The sequence below is a fragment of the Corvus cornix genome, chromosome 1, assembly GCF_000738735.6.
Source record: "Corvus cornix cornix isolate S_Up_H32 chromosome 1, ASM73873v5, whole genome shotgun sequence".
NCBI classification, from domain to species: domain Eukaryota; kingdom Metazoa; phylum Chordata; class Aves; order Passeriformes; family Corvidae; genus Corvus; species Corvus cornix.
In genome coordinates this window covers 18,635,933-18,652,954 of record NC_046332.1, presented here as the reverse complement: position 1 = coordinate 18,652,954, position 17,022 = coordinate 18,635,933, and the positions used below count along the sequence as shown (strand labels likewise).

At 46.1% G+C, this 17,022-nt stretch overlaps 1 protein-coding gene across 12 annotated transcripts in view; it reads left to right on the top strand.

The window, feature by feature from the left end:
- The first annotated feature begins 2,711 nt into the window (after window positions 1-2,711).
- Window positions 2,712-17,022, top strand: part of BBX (BBX high mobility group box domain containing) — a 152,620-nt gene continuing 138,309 nt past the window's right edge. For 6 of the 12 annotated variants that reach the window (XM_010395862.4, XM_019283780.3, XM_010395858.4 and 3 more), the window contains exon 1: window positions 6,071-6,143. The gene's annotated coding sequence lies outside the window, so the exon portion shown is untranslated. Of the gene's footprint in view, window positions 2,811-3,299; window positions 3,375-4,416; window positions 4,565-6,070; window positions 6,144-17,022 lie in introns of those variants that run through there. The other 6 variants (XM_039557701.1, XM_039557688.1, XM_039557683.1 and 3 more) reach the window with 5 other exon arrangements.

Genomic DNA, 17,022 nt, shown 5'->3' with positions numbered 1-17,022 from the left:
ACTCTTGGTAACAGTGGCTAATGAAAGCCAGAAATATCTCCAAGTGGGCACGCAAAGAGATTAATTTGCTTGGAATCATATACAGAAAAATGGAAACCCAGAAATATTTACTATCCTCTCCCTCTCTCCTTCATGACCTCAGTGTTTGCAAAAGGTCCTGGATTGACAACCCAAGAAAATACAGTTCTCTCTTTCACTATAGGCAAAATAAATCAAAGGCAGTGGAAATGCAAGCATTCTATTTTCTGAACATACCAGCATACCTCAGCTTACTCATCTCTCTTAAAGGGTGAAAAAATCCTTGTGCTTCTACACGCCTAATAGGTGGCTTGCCTTGCAACCAACTCACAAGCCGTTTGTAACTGTACGAAGCAGACACAAAACCCAGTTGTTCAATTGTTCTACTCAGGAGCACTGTATTTTCATTTTGTACAGCTGTAAAAAACTACATTACACACAAGGTGCCCTAATCTTGGCCTCTTTTCTGAAGTGGCCAGCAAAGGTATCAAGTGTAATAGAGGGATCTGTTAACAAAATGAAATAACCTTTAAAATGAAGTTCATGTATACTATCGAGTGTCTACATAACTTGTATTGCTCAGTAATTACCTGATTTGACAGGATTTTGGCAATGAAGAGGTATGAGAGGCTCCATGGTGTGGTGTTATTACTATGGGTAAAAGAATCAAAGAAACAAGGCACTAATAGCACTAATACTGACATGTAAGAAACTGTACCATGTAAATTTTAACTGTCTGGATTAGGCCTCTTACTCTTAACCAGCAACTGCTTATGCATACGGAAAAGATGCTGCTTATCCACTACTGCAAAGCACTTCACAATCTAGAAACGATAGGAGGAAGCTCTGCCTAAAAATTAGGCCAAACTTTTCAAATGTGACTAATGAAATGTGTGTGCCTTCAATTGCCAGTGTCCCAGCCTCTGACACCTGACATGCACCTGACTTCTAGTGGATAGATGGTCAGCTCTGCCTTCTTAGCAATGAAAATGAAATAATCAAGTAGAACGCATTAATTACAAGAATATGTTTATGCTGTTATTTTTGTATTATTCAGGCACTGACAAACCCACCCTGCTTACAACAAACAAGAGGGTGAGGCAATTACAATACTTTTCTCACATTGTAAGAAAAAATGTGCAGGCTAATTTAAAATGCTTTCTCAGAAACATGGATACAATTTAGTTTTCTTATATAAGCTTGTACTTTACTGCACTGTATTATTCAGACATAAGAAGTATTATTTCATGGTTATTTAACATAATTCTGCCATACTGAAAAAAGGGGGTGGGGAATGAAAGAAGAGTAGACAAGCCATGGGAAGATGCTGAAATTAACCATATCACAATGGAAAGAAGCTCAGGACTGAGAACATATGGAATAAACTCTGCAACATCCTTGGATGTGAAAAGCCATCGTGAAACACAAACATTGCTCTCTTACTGGAAAAAAAAAAAAAGTACATTTCCATTGTTATTTTAACTATTATTTCTTCAGACCTTTTTTTTTTTTAATGACAATTGCTGACTGGAAGTCAGCATCCCACCTAGAGACACTGCCACACAAAATATTAGTTCTTCCTGACCCTAAGAATAAATGCCACGTGTCTTCTGCTTAAAAACCATCAAGGTCCCATGTTGCATATATTCAAGCCCTTGCGAACATTAATACACAGGGTCAGTGTACATCACACTGTGTTTGATTTCTGTAGTGGAAGGGAGCTTCTCCCAAAAAGTTAGACTACATTTCCAACACCCGTCAGCACAATCGCCAGGCAGCCACGCAAAAGCTGTTGGCCTCACACAGTCGCTTTGTGCCTATCAGCCCGTGAGCCACAGAAATTCTCAAATGAATTTCACATCCATGTGTTTGGTACGGTCCGCGAGGTGCAGGGCAGAGGACCGGCCGGACACGGAGCGTGGCGCAGACCCCAGCGTTATACTCGGCTAGTTCTGCCAGCCGAGCTGTCTTTACGGGAAGCCGATGTGAAGCCGGCCGTGCTGTCGATGCTGGCCCGGTGAGGGCCTCTCCGCCACGCCTGGGCGAGGATTCCTACGGCAGCGGGCACCGCCCGGAGCTCCTGCGCATCCCCGCGCGGCGCCGCTGCCCGAGCCCCCCTCTCCCGCTCAGGGGGCAGCGCCGGCCCGGCCCGTCCGCCCGCGGGGGTGGCTCCCCGTGTTTACTGCCCCAGCAGGGGCTGCGCGGATGCGCTGTTGCCTCCCGCAACTTCTGGCTCGCCGTGCTGTGGCCTCTGAATGAAACCCGCCCAACTCGGCCGAGTAAGTTATCGGGGGGATGCTCGGGGTGTGCCGGGCCGGGCCGGGCCAAGCCGAGCCCGCACCCCCCTGCCCCGCGGCGCTGCCCAGGGCAGGCGTAGTTTACTCTCGCGGCGCTGCCCGGGCGGCCAATGGACAGCGGCTGCCGGCGTTGTGGTCGGCACGGCTCCGCGCTGCCCCGGGCAGCCCCCGCTCCCTGCCCCGCTCCGGCACCGCCGCCGGGGGCTCCGTGAACCCTGCGAGGGGCAGCGCGGCGATCTTTGTGTGAGTGTGTGCGGGGAGTGTGTGCGCCGGCAGCTCCCTCGCGGGCCGCGGGTGTAACGGCAACGCTGAGTGGCCGGCGGGCCCGTCGCTCAGCGCGCCGGCCAATGGCGGGGCGTCTTATATCGCGGGGAGTGTTGTGGCGCTGCCCGGGTTGCATGGCTCTGTGTGGAGCCGCGTTCCGCGGGCGCCGAGGCGGAGGGGCTGCGCTGCGAGCCGCGTCCGGCCCAGCGGCGCGGTGCGCACCCCGCCGAGGTGAGTGCCCCCGCCCGCCGACCCGCATCGGGCGGGCGGAGATGAGCAGCGGCAGGCAGGGAGGGAGACAGAGAGCGAGAGAGATAGGGAGAGGGGTGCCCTCGCCCCACACTTTACCCTCCGCGCCCCAGCGACGGGGCAGCCCCCCGCGCCCCTCCTGCGGCGCTGGCGGACGAGGAGGTGCGGAGCTTCCCCTGCCCGGCGCGGCGGCTGCCGCGGCTCCCAGTCACTTTTCCTCCCTCTTGCCAGCCCTGCCTTCGTTTTGAAAGTTTGGGCAGCGGAGGACGGGTGGGTTGGTGTCGCCAGCCCTCCTCCCGGCCGGGAGGGCAGGGGTGACTTGGGGGTGTTTGACGGGGAGGGGGCCAAGTGGATCGCGGAACAGCGCAGGGCATTTAAAACACCAGCGAGCCGAGCCCGAGAGGCGGCGGGGGTAGGCCAGCCAGTGCCAGGCTGCGTTTGAAACCAGGCACCTCTCGCCGCCACAGAGAGAGGCAAGAGCAGCGGCGGAGAGAGGAAGGGGAAGGAGGGCGAGGAGGAGGAGGGATGGCCACCGGCCGCCGCTCGGTGCGTGCCTCCGGGGGGACTTGACAGGGAAATCGCGGCAGACAGAAACGAAACTTCATCCCGAGGGGCGGCGAGGCGCGGGGGAGAGTGCGCGGATCGGTATCGGCTGCCGCCGGCCTGGGGGGCTCCGCGCCGCCGCCGCCGCGAGAAAGGGCGGGGGGGCATATAAAACCAGAGAGGGGGAAGCAGCCGATCCAGCGGCCGCACGGGGAGCAGGAGGAAAAACCCCGGCGCCGACCCCGACAACAACAGCGGCGGCCGGGCTCGGCCGGAGAGTTGGGCTGTGCGTTTTCCGGTAGTCATCGGCGATGCACCCGGGGCGGCGGCGGCCCCGGTGGGCAGCGGGGGGGCGGGCGGCCGGCCCTGCCGGAGTTTCGCGTGGATGCGGGATTATGTTGTGTCAATAAGTTTAAGGTGGAGAGGGAGAAAGGGAGGGAGGAAGGCGGGCGGGGGCCGGGGGGAGGCGGTGGCAGGCCTCGGCCGCGCGAAGTCCTATTTCTGAAGGTAAGTTGTGACATTGGGTGGTCGCGATGACAGAAAACTTGGCGAGGGGCGCCTTGGGGAGGGGGCGGCCGCCTCGGGGGGGCCTCTCCCGGCCGCCGGGAGCCGGATGGGTGCTCGGCTGTTATTTGCTGCTGCGAGATCGGGTCGCTGGTAAATTACAGAAAGCAGCCCTCCTCCTCCTCCTCCCCCCGCTCCCCGCCAGGCGCTTCGCTCTTCCTCCTCTCGGGTTTATTTGCAATGTATGAAACTTGCATGGCTGTGAGGAGAGCCGATCCAGTGTGGGTTTGCGAGGAGGAGGAGGAGGACGGGGAAGGAAGGGTTGGAGGCAGGGGAAAAGGAGGCAGTCGCGTTAATCCCGGGCGCCGCACGGCAGCAGGTTTGCGTTAGGAATATCGGTGGCAGCCCGCTGCCGCCGCTGAATGAGGAAGGTAAAACGAAGCGATGCGAGAGCCGCCGAGGCGACATGCACGGCGGCGGGGCGAGAGGCACCGGCAGGCGGCTGCCCGCCCCCTCCCTCCCTGCCTGCTGCCTCCTCCCTCCCTCCCCGCCGGGGCGGGGAAGGACCGTGCCCGGGTCTCCCCCGCTCGCCGCCAGCCGAGCTGGGGGGCCGCGGGGCTTTAACCGTGTGCGGGGCGGATTCGCCACTTTTTCCGGGGGAGGCCCGCGGTTAAAAGTTTTCTGCGGAGGTGAGTATGTGCGGGGAGGCCGGGGCGCCGCCAGGCCGGCGGTGGTCACTCGGGCCTGGGGCGCCGAAACCATTGCCCGTCCTGCTGGTGACACGTCCAAGTCCCGCAGCCCGGCGGGGCGGCGGAGGGGCCCGGCTCGGCCGCCGGGGCAGGGACGGGGTGCCGGTCTCCATGTGGGCTCTCCCGGCGGTGGCACCTCCTCCCCGGTGGCAGCGGCGGCGGCAGCAGCGGGATCATCGCCCGGGCCCGCGGGGAGGAGGAGGGGAGCAGCAGGGAGGTGTTTGCTGCCAGCCTGCCTCGCCGGAGCCCGCCGGGGAGGGCAGCTGGGAGGGCCGGGGAGCCCCCCGCGCCCCCTCTCCGCGCCGCCGCCCCTTCCCTGCGCGCCCGCCCGCCCCCAAAGGTGTTGTGCAGACTTTTCCCCCGGGAGGGTGAGATTTATGCGCTGCATTATTGCTCCTCTCCTCCCCCCTCAAAGCAAGATGGACTCTCTCTTCTCTCTCTCTCACTCACTCTCTCCCTCTCTCTCGTTCTCTCCCCCTCTCCCTGTGTCTTGTCAGCCTTCAAGATCGACATTTTGTAACTAGGATGCAAACTTGATGGTGACCGGGGGCGGGGGGCGCGGTGGGGGAGACGGGAAAACCCTGGGTCACGGCGGTCTTTCTCCATATTTAATACCTTTTCTTTCCACCCCACCCCGGAGCCCGGATTCCGGTGGCCCTACACTTTGCACGGGCGGGGGTGGGCGGAGGGCGGGCGGCGGCTGCGAGCGCCGCTCCCCCCGCGGCGGCCGGGGGTCGCTCCCCGCGGGCTGCGGTGGCGGAGGGGCGGCTGGGCGGCCGCAGCGCTCCGGGCGGCTCGGCCGGGCTCTGCCGGGGGGCAGCGGGCATTACCTGAAACTGTGCTCCAGCCTTGCAGCCTTCGTCCGTCGCTCTGTCTGTCTCTCTTCCCGGGTGGATCTCGTACTTGCGGTCTGGCGGCTTATTCTTGTTGTTAATTTTTGCGTTGTTTGGCTTGTCCACGCGCGGGGATTGATCGCTCACTTGTGTAAGTTCCCGGGGGTTATTGTTATGTATGCCTCCTTGCAGATGGTGGTCAACTTTCTGTCTTTTCTTTTGATAATACATGCAAGTATTACTGTGTGTGCATGTAAATAATTACGTGATGCATCCCTGTGTGTATGTATATGTGTCTGTGCACGCTCATAAACATGCATCCGTGTGAGAGAGACAGACAGAGGAAAAATTACCCACCCTGCTGATGCACACTCAGATTATTTGCTCCATTTGCCCCCTCCTAATGCCCTTTAAAGACACGGTGCAGCTTTTGTTTGCTCCTTACGGTTTCCTGTGACTGTCATCTCGTTTTAATGACAACTTAGCTGAGGTGGGGGTGAGGAGGAAGCAAGTTTCAAGTTTTGGGATCTCTCCTCTTGTTGGTGATGTGGTGAGTTGCAATATTGTAAAATCATGGTGTGCTGATGATGTGCCTTTATTTGATACTTTATAGGTCACTATCACATGACAAAGGGTTTGAGACAGCTTCATCTTCGTCTGTCTGTAATTTCCATTTGCCTTCCTGGGTAAGTATGTAAACTGTACACATGGAAAAAGAACTTGGTTCTTGTTGATAAGACAGTGTTTCTCGTGCTGCCACTTTTTATGAGGAAGATGCTTGTTACGGTTTTAGTACTTCAGAAGACGTCTTCTCCAGGTGCTAATAGCAGTTGCTAGAATACAAAGTTTGTATGTAGAGGTGCATCCAAATAACCTGGGAGTTAAGAGGCTGTGCATATTCAGAGCTCTCTTCACTTATTTTTTTTTCTTGTGTTTTTCTTTCCCTTAAAACTTTGTAAAGATAATCAGCTGACTGACTTAGGGCAAAAGTTTTAAACCAGAGTAACATTAGAATATGCAAAGTGCAACACACAGGTCAAAAATTTAATGAGCGTGTAAAGCCCTTTTAAAATTCAGTGGTAGAAAACTATGAGAATAAAAACTGAATAGGTAATTAGAAAACTCTGGAGGTCAAGAATCAGTGAGAAGTTTAGCAGAACTGTAATGCCGCTGCAACAGGAGTTCGTTCACTTTTAACATGTAAACTGAGAGCTAATTAGAATTCCATCCATGCTCTTTCTGTGTTACTGTTTTTTCTTTTGGCATTGATGAATGCAGATACCAATCAATTTGGAAGATGTGTCTTTGTGGCTAATTTACTGGTATTCCTAAGCTTTCAGGTACACAACAATGGTTTTTTTTTATCTGCATGCTGGGAAAAGTTATGATAACTTTTGAAGGGTTTGACACCTTTTAAGCTGAAGTGGTAGTTTAAAGAAGAGGTTCTAAATTTTTGGGGTCACATTCATAGATGACATAAAATGAGTGGCACTTGGAGCACTTCTCATACGATTGCTCGTGGTGTCACTGACCTGCGTTTCGCCCAAAATAGGAAGTGGGAGGTAGCATTTCTTTTTGGCACTATTCTGTACATAATTAAAAACAAGACAACACAAGTATTTGGGGTAAGCTTAGTACTCATAAATGCAAATGATCAGTAACATACTCTTGACCTTTTGCAGGCAGTGTATAGCAGACTTAAGATAGGTGATGGTTCCAAACATGCTGACTCAAAGGGGGCTGTTGGGAGCAGCTGTTCTGGTGTGATGCTATGACCACAGAGCTAGTGTTAAGGCTGGGATAACCACAGTGGGCAGTTGGTTTGAAGGGAGTATTCTACTGTTCTCCAGTTCCTGCAGATTTACACCCAAATTTCAGGTTTTTGGATTTTGTGTGCAGTGTGATTGGTATGTGTAGGTGTCAGAGTATATACACCAAGTTCAATTACTGAAATTCTTCATGACAGGCTAGTTGCATAGAAGAATATTGCTTTTGGTTTTATGGCATTACTGACAAGGATCGTGTTCTGTGAAGAGTAATTGGTGCAATAATTTTTTCCAAGTGAAAACAGGTTTGGAAATTCAAAACTGGCAGATAGGGTTCAAAATGTTGATCAGGGCTGAATACGAATGTACTGATTTCTGAATTTAATTTTCTGTTTTCGGGTAAGAGTCAGATGAGAGTTCTGCAAGTGCTAAGGACATTTTCTTTATTTCGAGTAATAGTAAAGGATACTGAACAAGAATAGCTCAGAGACCTTGACTCAGGTCTTGAGTCACTATCTGGTTTTTAGTTTTGTTATGAAGTCTTTTGGATGCACAGAATGTTGATCTGGCAGTGAAGTGGTGATCCTAATCTTCCCACACTTGGAGAGGAGCGGACCTTGGTTTTGTGCATAGTGCTAAATGTATGTCAAGCCTGATGTTGAACTGGCTTGAACAAAGAAAAGGGTAGGGTGTCTTTTTTACAAAAAATGTGTAATAGGAGTTTTAGAGGAGAAGAAGAAATGCATTTCCTTGTAGCTTAAAAAAAAGGCAATAAAAATAATGTGCCTAGTTAAGGTGAGAATAGAGATTTCATTAGATTTTTCCATGACTTGAAATCTCCATTTGCTTTAGGGAGCTTTTATTTTGGTAAAAGGGAAGATTTCTTTTATTACACAGTTATCACTAAAGTAGCTGTTCATGAATGGATTTTAGTAATTCAGTCTTGATGTACAGGAGTTCTGGTCTTGCTTGGTGAGTGCCAGTGCAGGGCTGGTGTGTCACAAGATAGAAGGTGATGAGCTGCTTTAGCAAGGGGTCTTGTGGATGCTTCAAAAACTGGCCCATGCTCTCAAAAGTTTTTTGCGCACTACTGTCCCTCTTGGCACAGCAAGCTGATAAGCCATGTCAAGCAGGCACGTAATTTAGCAGAAACGTAGCTGGTTTCTGTGTGGAGGTAAACTCAGAATAGTTAAGAAGCTTGCACTTGACACTTCAGAGTTTTTTGGGGGCTACTTGCTGTAAGCCCATTGCCTGCAAAACTTCCATTGGCTTCAGCAGGAGGTTTATTTAGGAAAGGAGTGTAGGAGTGATGGTGAGAGGAATTTGTCCGTGTTTATTTTTCCCTTAAAGGAAGAAAACCTTTCTCTTTTATAGCTGTTGTGTGAATAATTAAAGATATTAAATGTCAGTTTTCCACATAAAATATCAGAGGTAATCACGCAATTATTTTATAACTAATATTTTTCCTGTTCATCCAGAATGCTCTTAATACACTTCGTTCATAAATTAGTGGTTCCATAGCTGGTGATCCTGTAAGCATGTGAATATCTTGAAGCAGATGACAAGTCTTGTTAAAATCACTGATACGATTGCTCACATTCAGAGCTGAAAGTTTTTCCAGGTTGCTGCCGCTTGTGGTCTGTGGGCTGAGGAAGCACAGCGCCTCTGGAGCTCATGAACATGGCGTTAGGCAGGGCAGTCTTCCAGCAGAGAGCTGGGGAAAGAGTGGTGTGAAGAGAGGAGATCTTGACCAAGTGAGCTGGTATGAGTTGCTCTTCCACCACGTGTCGTGGTGGAAAAAGTGCAGGTAAGGTAGATGAGACCTGTGGTGTGCAAGGCTCTGCTGTGGTGTGAAGTTTGTAAATGTACCTGCAGTGAAGTGTGGACACCTGTAGTGTTCAGATCCCCCTCTTTATCTGAAGGCAGCTCCTTGGTGGAGGAAGATACTATAAATTAAAATTGGAACCGAACTGAAACACTGATTTTTGAGTGTGTTGCAGGCTGTCTCTGAGCTCTGGCAAGTGATGTAGTCAAAACCAGAGGCGCTTTCCAAATTTTGGACCCAAGTCGGACTTCCTGTGCCTTGTTGTGGGGGATGGCCTGCTGTGGCCACCGGTGGAATCAGCAGCACTGCTGTGGCCTGCTGGTGGCTTCCAAGGTCTTTACCTTTGGAAGCATAGCCATATGTCCCTTTGTCAGAGTGACAGTACTTCCCTGTATCATTAAATCATATGGCACCCATATATTGGGACAGTTTTCATGAGTGATTTAAGTTTTTCAAAGCAGTATAGATACTGTTGCGCCTTACTGTAAACTTACTAATAATTTATGTTTTCATTATTACTTAGGGGTCTATAAAGATGGAACAAACTTCTAATCATATGTATTTCAAAATACTCTTGAGTAGAAATAGGTAGAAGTCATCCTGCTGACTTCTGTCGTATTATTTCTTTTCCTTCTCCCTTTCCTGGGGTATTACTTCCAGAAGCTTTTTCGTTTTGTTTAATGTCAAAAGATTATTAGGGCTTACTTCCTTTTTATTATTTTGTTCTGTTGTTTTAAGATCAGTAATGATACAGTGTGTCTGTCTGAAAGCAGTGGGATGAGTGTGGTACTGGTGGACATGGGAATTTCACAAAAGACTCCCTAGAGCTGTCACCCTTCTTGATAGTTTCAGAAGGGGTAAGATCTGAACCAGCATAAGGATTACTCTGACTTTAAGAATGGCTTGATGGGCTGCTGTTCTGCATTGCTTGAAAAAGTAAAAAGCACATACTGTTCTCGCAATAATAGTGATATTATTAATAATTGGCAGTTGTAGGCCTTGCCTTATTTATGTGCTTCTGTCCTGTCTGGTGAAGTACACAAGCCGTGCTGTAATCACACACCTCAAGATCAGGAACAGTCATTTTTTTCCCCTGTTTTAGGCATCTGAGATAAAAAGCTGTGAAGGAGCGTAGGCTTGCCTGCAGTCACTTAGCAGGTTAGCATTAGGAGGGAATGGAATAAAATCTACATCTGACTCCTTAGTTTTGTGTCCTTTCCTTCGGTGTGTGCTACTGCTCTGAAGCTTTCTTAGTAAGAGCCTGTCTTGAGATGTGAGTAGTCTCACTGAATTCTGTGCCACTTGGACATCTTTTGCTAATACTCCACTTTCATTCATAATGCTGCTTCAAACAAAAAAAATCCCACCTTCAGAATGTTGTGATGTTACTGACTTAGTTTGGTTGTATTTATTGACAAGACAGTGTAAAGTATGAGGAGAGCTTACTTAAGAGGTTTTGCCAGTAAACACGGTATTTAAATTGCTGTTTATGGCAGTATTTATTACCCTTATTTATTTAATACTAACTTCGTAAAGTTAATGCAAGGAATAAAATGATTCTTCATAGCGAGGTTTTTAAAATGTGATTCATGTGAAATAGTTCCTCACAATTAAATTATTTTTTCGTATTCATAATCTAATGCAAAATTACAACTGATTTTCTTATAAAACATGGAATGGAGCGAAGCAACTACTTTGGCACTCTGGCAGTATTGTGATGAATAGGGTAACTTGCTTACTGAACTTTAATTTCTAGGGCCAGTAAACATATGTAAGATTTTCAGATTTGCTGTTTACTGGTGTTTTGTTACTTAAAGTAGAAATTTGATGTAAAAATCGGAGTCGTATTTGAGGAGTAAAGCACACTTGGCTTAATGCCTGGGTGTAGACCTATTAATAGTATTCTCACAATGGTAGCAGCATTTTATTATTTCTAATATTTATAAATTTGATTACGTGAAAGATGAATCAACAAAGAGGAAGAGCATGGTTTTTGACACTTTCAGTGTTTGTACTTTTTCCTTTATAGCACACAAATGCATAATGTAATAGCAAGTCCTTATGAGCGTGGACAATTCAGCATGTGAAAATAAGCTAGCTTCAGGCATATCTGAGTACAAAGAAACCTAGTACAACCAAATTTCAATTTTTAGCAAGGGGAAGAAAAGTTAACAGGATTTTATGAGAGTACACTAAGAAAATCAGTTGCTTAGGAAGCATGGAATTTTTATTGTCAGAAATCTTCCACGTGGGTGTCTCTATATAAGAGATTTTATAAAATGTAGCAAATGCTGAAAGTAAGAAGCAGCATTTTATTGACCCTTAATGTCACAGAGCCTCATTCAGCAAAGATAAAAATAATTCAGTGGACTTGCACAACATGGGATCTAGGGAACTTAATGCAAGTGGAATCTGTCTTGACAAGAAGCTTATCAAGTCCTGTCTACACCTTCCCTTTTTGAGGGAAAGTAGGAAGGTGTCTTCCCTCTGGCTGTGTGGTGTTTTGTTTGGGGTTTTATGATATTTTCTTTCTGAAAGGCATTATGTGTGTAGCAAATTGTCTGCTTTGAGACATTGTGGAGCCCCCCTGTGTTCCTGGCTGTGGGATCCCTCTCCCCTTAAACAGGTATAGCAACAGGAAGATTTCTGCCACCTGCGCTCCAGGGAGGGGCTTCATCCTGTGCTTCTGAAACCCAGAGGTCCCCGTGACAGGGTCAGGCACACGCATTAAAGGCCTGCTCTGCAGGATTCAACTGAGGAGGTCCTGTGCTACTGGTGAGCTGGGTGAAGGATTGGTGACTGTACTGTGCTGCTGAGTGTCAGGCAGTGCTTCAGTGCTTGATGGCTTTCAACCAATACCTTTCACTTCTTTCCCCAATATGTTTTTTCTGCTGGCTACATAAGGACTTCTAAACTTAAGCCTTGTTAGAAGTTGTCTGTCTTTCTGTTTTGAGTATTTGTTTTTCATTTGTACTCATGCCTTGCACAGATAAGAGTTACCCAGCAATGGCAGTGGGGAAAGCATGTCACACAGTAATAGTTAGGATTGTCTCTCTGGCAGTAGAATAGTGCATTTTCCCTCCGCAGCCTGTGTGTTCTTCTATGCAGCAAATAATTCTGAGTTTTGTTTTTGTATGCGAGAGAATGCATTGTTTCGTGGCTGTCAAAGCAATATTTAAGAGTGACTTCATGAGAAATTTGGAGGCGAAGCTGGACAGAGAAATCATTAGGTGAGAATGGAAGGGGAGTGAGGGAGGACTTGATTTCTTACCTCATTTCATCCTCTTCAGTGTGAAGTAACTCTGTTAAAATTACTGCAGCTGAAACATTATTTTCAGCAATAAAATCTGGCCGTGAAAGTTGGAAGGAACTGAGGTTTTCTTTGTCAGGTTGATGAAAAAGCCATTTTTGTGGTTGGCCGTGTTTGGGTTTGCTTTCCCTAAGTGGTGGTCTTTGAGCCACATCCTGCCTACAGTGAACTGAAGTTAGCAACATCATGCTGACTTACGGGGTGAAGTACAGGTACATCAATTTGTCTTGACCTAATGGCTGAAGAGCCCAATCCTGCAGTTACAGCTGTGCAGGTGGATTCCTGAACAAAACGCCAGAACCAGACCTGCATCAGAAATGTGCACCTGTTTGCAGGTTTGCTGGCTGAAGTTCCTGGTGGCCTGTAATTCCTCAGGAAAGCTGCAAGTTTCACATTTTTCTTAATTACTGATGTGCAGATAGTCCTGCCAGTGTCGTGCACCTGTTGTACTCAGTGTTCAGCTCACAAGCTTACAGGCCATCCCTGACCTGATGGTGAGCCATGGAGGTAGAGCAGGGAATAGAGAGAGACATTGCTGAACCATGCCGAGTTCCTGTAAGTGAGAAGAGGGTGGAAGAGCGTGAAGTGTGAGAATGCCATTTGGTAGATGATAAGTCTTCTGGCACGTAAGCCATTTTGTTCAAGTATGTTTTGCTTCCCAAGTTGGCTGTCTGGCTAGGGAAAGAAAGCATTCTGATGTACTGCGAAGTGATGGTCAGAGATGATAGATTTGGAAAGAAGTAGCATTTACACAGCCACTGTGTTGGTAAATCTGGCTTCAGGTGTTCTTTCTCTTTGCAAAAGGTTTCTTTATATCCGAATTTCATGTTGAATAGTGTAAACTTCCTGCCTGGCTCATTTCTAATCAGTGAGTGCTCCATGCCACAAACTTGTGAGTTTCAGGGTTTAGCTCTTGTTTGAAAATGTGTGTAATTCTTTTTCTTTTTTAAGTTTCTTTATTTGTATTCCCTTTAATTTGTTTGAGATGCTCTTTCATACATTGTGTTAAAGATCAATCATCAAGTACTCATAATGTATTTTGAAACAAGTATGCAAAATTGCAGCATGATCCTGCACTGATTACAGAACTATAGCATATGAATTAATAAGAAAATAAGAACAGCATAATTAATTTCCAGCTGCTTTTGGAGAAACAGAGGTGTTTATAAGGGGAAATTTGGTGTGTGCAAATTAGAAGAATGACAAAGCTGGTAGCAAATATATTAATGCAGGCAATTATTCACAATTTACTTCCTCTGTTGTATTGATTAAAAATGTGTTTTAGTGCTGAAAGAGTAAGCAGAAGCTCCGGTGCCATTCTTTTAAAACTGTTGGTCTAAATAAAGAGTACAAGTGTCAGAAGTAGAGCAAGGGAAGGAAGTTTTAAACTTTATTTCTTAGCATAGAAGACCTTAAATAAGGGAAGTGAATGACAGAAAAATAAGTGTAATGGTTGAATTTGTCCATTTCTCATTACTACGAGATTTCCATTAATATGAGAGAATTGCTTCTGTGTGTGTGTAAAACAATTTTTGAGTGTTAAGTATTTTCCTTGCATCTCTTGTATGTGGTTGTGCTCATCTGTCTTGCCACAGCACTGTGTACCAAAGCAGCAGGGGGTAAATAAAGTCCATGGTTAAAAGTGACCCAGGCAAAAATCTTGCATGGTGGGGACCCTCACCATCGTTTGGTCGTTCAGGGTCCTTTGGAGGAAGCTGTGGAGGGGATCTGGATACTCAGTTGCAGATTTTGAAATCACTTGATTTGCTGCTGCTCCCGGCTGGCCTGTTGTTCAGGTGAGAGCTCCAAACAAAGCTTTGCGTCTGTGTGCCTGTGAAGTCTTCCTGGTTTTTAATCAGTGAAGGAAAATCCTGCCCTCCTGAGAGATCCGTGTAGAGGAAATGGATTATTTATTTATATAGTGAAGTGGACTCTCGAGGATGTCCCTGTCGAGCTTTCTGTTTCACTGCGCCATGTGCTGATGGGGCTGAAGTGAGTGAGAGGACGCTGGAGTGCAGGGAGGGAAGCACCTGAGGAAACTGACCAGATAACTGTATTTTGTCTAAGAAGTGTTCCGCTGGTTTCTCTGCCATGGCTGATCTGGTTTCTGCGTGCAGTCTTGCTTTCCTGGATGGACCCACAGGGCTGCATTTGACGTTTACTGTTACTCTTCACAGAAAGAGGGAAGTCAAAACGGGAGGTGAGGCTGTCATCACAAACATCCCCATGCAATGGGTTACATGAGAGAAGGGCACAATTCAGGTCTACGGTGGGGACAGTACGTGTTTCTCTTATTCAAGGATCCTAAAGGGAAAAAAAAAAATCTTTGAGTGGGGGATGGTGTTTTGTGGAGCTCTAACAGGCTTTGCAGAGATTGAGGCAGGGCTGAAGGAGAGAGTGGGGGCAGGCATGTTGGAAGCAGGGAGGGTTTTATGCCTCGTATTCCTGGCCCTTGTGAGCCCCTATGTATGTACGCTCACGTGTCTGCTGCCTTGAATTCCAGTTACACCTACTGAACTGATTTAAATCAGGATTTTGGTCAATAAACACTTGGTTTAAATTGGTGCTTGTAATCTCATTTTGCTTTGGTATTTTTGTTTTTTCAGAAGCAGTCTCTATTGGTAGACAACCATTAAAATACGTTGCTAAATATAGCCTTTACACTAAATTAGGCACTACTTTTTTTGTTGTTTGAGAGCATGCACTGTATGCCTGCACACTTTCTAAGTGATTTCATGGCCTATGTGCATTTATCTGGATTACAACAGTTAAGAAAGTTTTTATTTAGGACATGATAAATTATGCCTTTTTTAAATTATGGCCTTTAAAAATGTCCTACTTAATAAAATCACACTCATGCACAAACACACAAGTAGATGCAAATAGAGTTTGCACTTAAAAGTAAAGTATTATCCCTAATAAGGTAACTGATTCTTCTTAACCAAATGCAAGCTTTTAGAACCAGTAGAACTCAAACTTCTTTGTTTTCTCAAATGAGAGGGAAAACAAATGATCTTACTTTTTCAATTCCCAGTTAGTTTCCCAGCTTTACAGGACATGCCATTAAATGACATATGAAGCAAAGACTCTGCAGATGCAATGGAAGGTACTAGTTTCAGGTAACTTAGTTCTAAACCTAATACTTGTTCTTCGTACTTCAGGGAAGACTTCCCTGTTGAGTATTTGAGCTTTGTTTACAGTTTTGACATCAAACATTTGCAATTTATTTTCATTTAATATAAATGGAGTTACATAATATTACAGTAGACTTTAACATTGGTTCATAATAATTTAAAGGCAAATTGCAATTAGGTATTTTTTTGTTAAAATACATCTAGCAACAATAGCATCTAAAATGTGGATATGATTTCTTTGTTCAGAAAGAGTTCATTTGTAACAGTATCTGTTTCTGTTAAGTGGAATATATATTTTTTAGATGACTTTAGCATCTATTATCCAGTTCCTATTTTTAATAGCAGATGCCTTGGGCAGTATCTTCTGCCATTAGGGAATGCAGAGTAGCTCACTAGGTAACACTGTGGCCATATTAATATTCATTTTTTGTTGTGGGTGCTAGACTCTTCTGTAGCTTCTAAAGGATAGAGATCAACAGATCTCTGTTTACACAGATACTATTTACACAGATAATGTACTTAACATTAAAAAAAATAATTATTTAAAAATTGCTGTTACAAGCTTTCCTTTTGACTAAGTGGCATGTGAATGTGACTTTAATGGTTGAGGGGGTACTTCACAGCATGCATGAAGGAATCTAGCACTGCTGGTGAGAGAAAGCAAAACATGAAACCAAGTTGTTCCTGGATGCTGCATGTATTGCCAATGTATTAGAAGGAAAAGAAATAAGGAAAAAAATTGGTATATATGCCATAGCAACTCTGTGCCTGACAGGAATTCTAACCCCCACCCTACCAAAATATTAATAGCATCTGAGTAGTCAAAGAGCTTGATAACATGTATTGACTCTGCAGCTCCACTTGTTTTTTCTGCAGCAGGGGAACTGTATAGCAATATTTGTGACCATTAAGGAATGCAGAGTTAGAGTTCAGGTAGGAGAAGGGTTGTGCTCAGAAATGCAGAGTGTGCCTGAGGCCTGATAGTACAGTTACACAAACTGTGTACAAATTCAGTTTTGCCCCTGCCACCCAAAAAGGAGGAGTTACACACTTCAAGAAGTGGTTTTATGGCCTTCACTCCCTATGTGCAAACATAGGTTTCATGGTCCTGTCTTTGTCCTGTTTTTCTATATTCTTTTGTATGAATGTATAGGGTATTCAAAGTCTCAGCAGTAATTGTGTCTAGTATAACTAAATATGAAAAGATAAGATTAGAAAGCTGAATAGAAATCAGAAGAAAATTGAAGCAAAGGTCAAAATGCTATTGCAGGTTGCAAATGTATAAAATGGTCAATTTTTATAAAGAAATAAAAAGAAAACCTTCCTTAAAAAAATGAAATGGGAAAATTACTATTTCTTACTCTTAAGAGAGCAAGCCAAAGTAAGATGAATCACTCATCCTGAAAGGGTCGTCATTTTCATTTTCACTATGTTTGATTCAAGATCAGTAAGAAAATATAGTAGTCACATATTTAGGCAACTTTTTTAATAGGAGCTATTTATTGCTGAAGCATTCAGGTTTTTAACTGC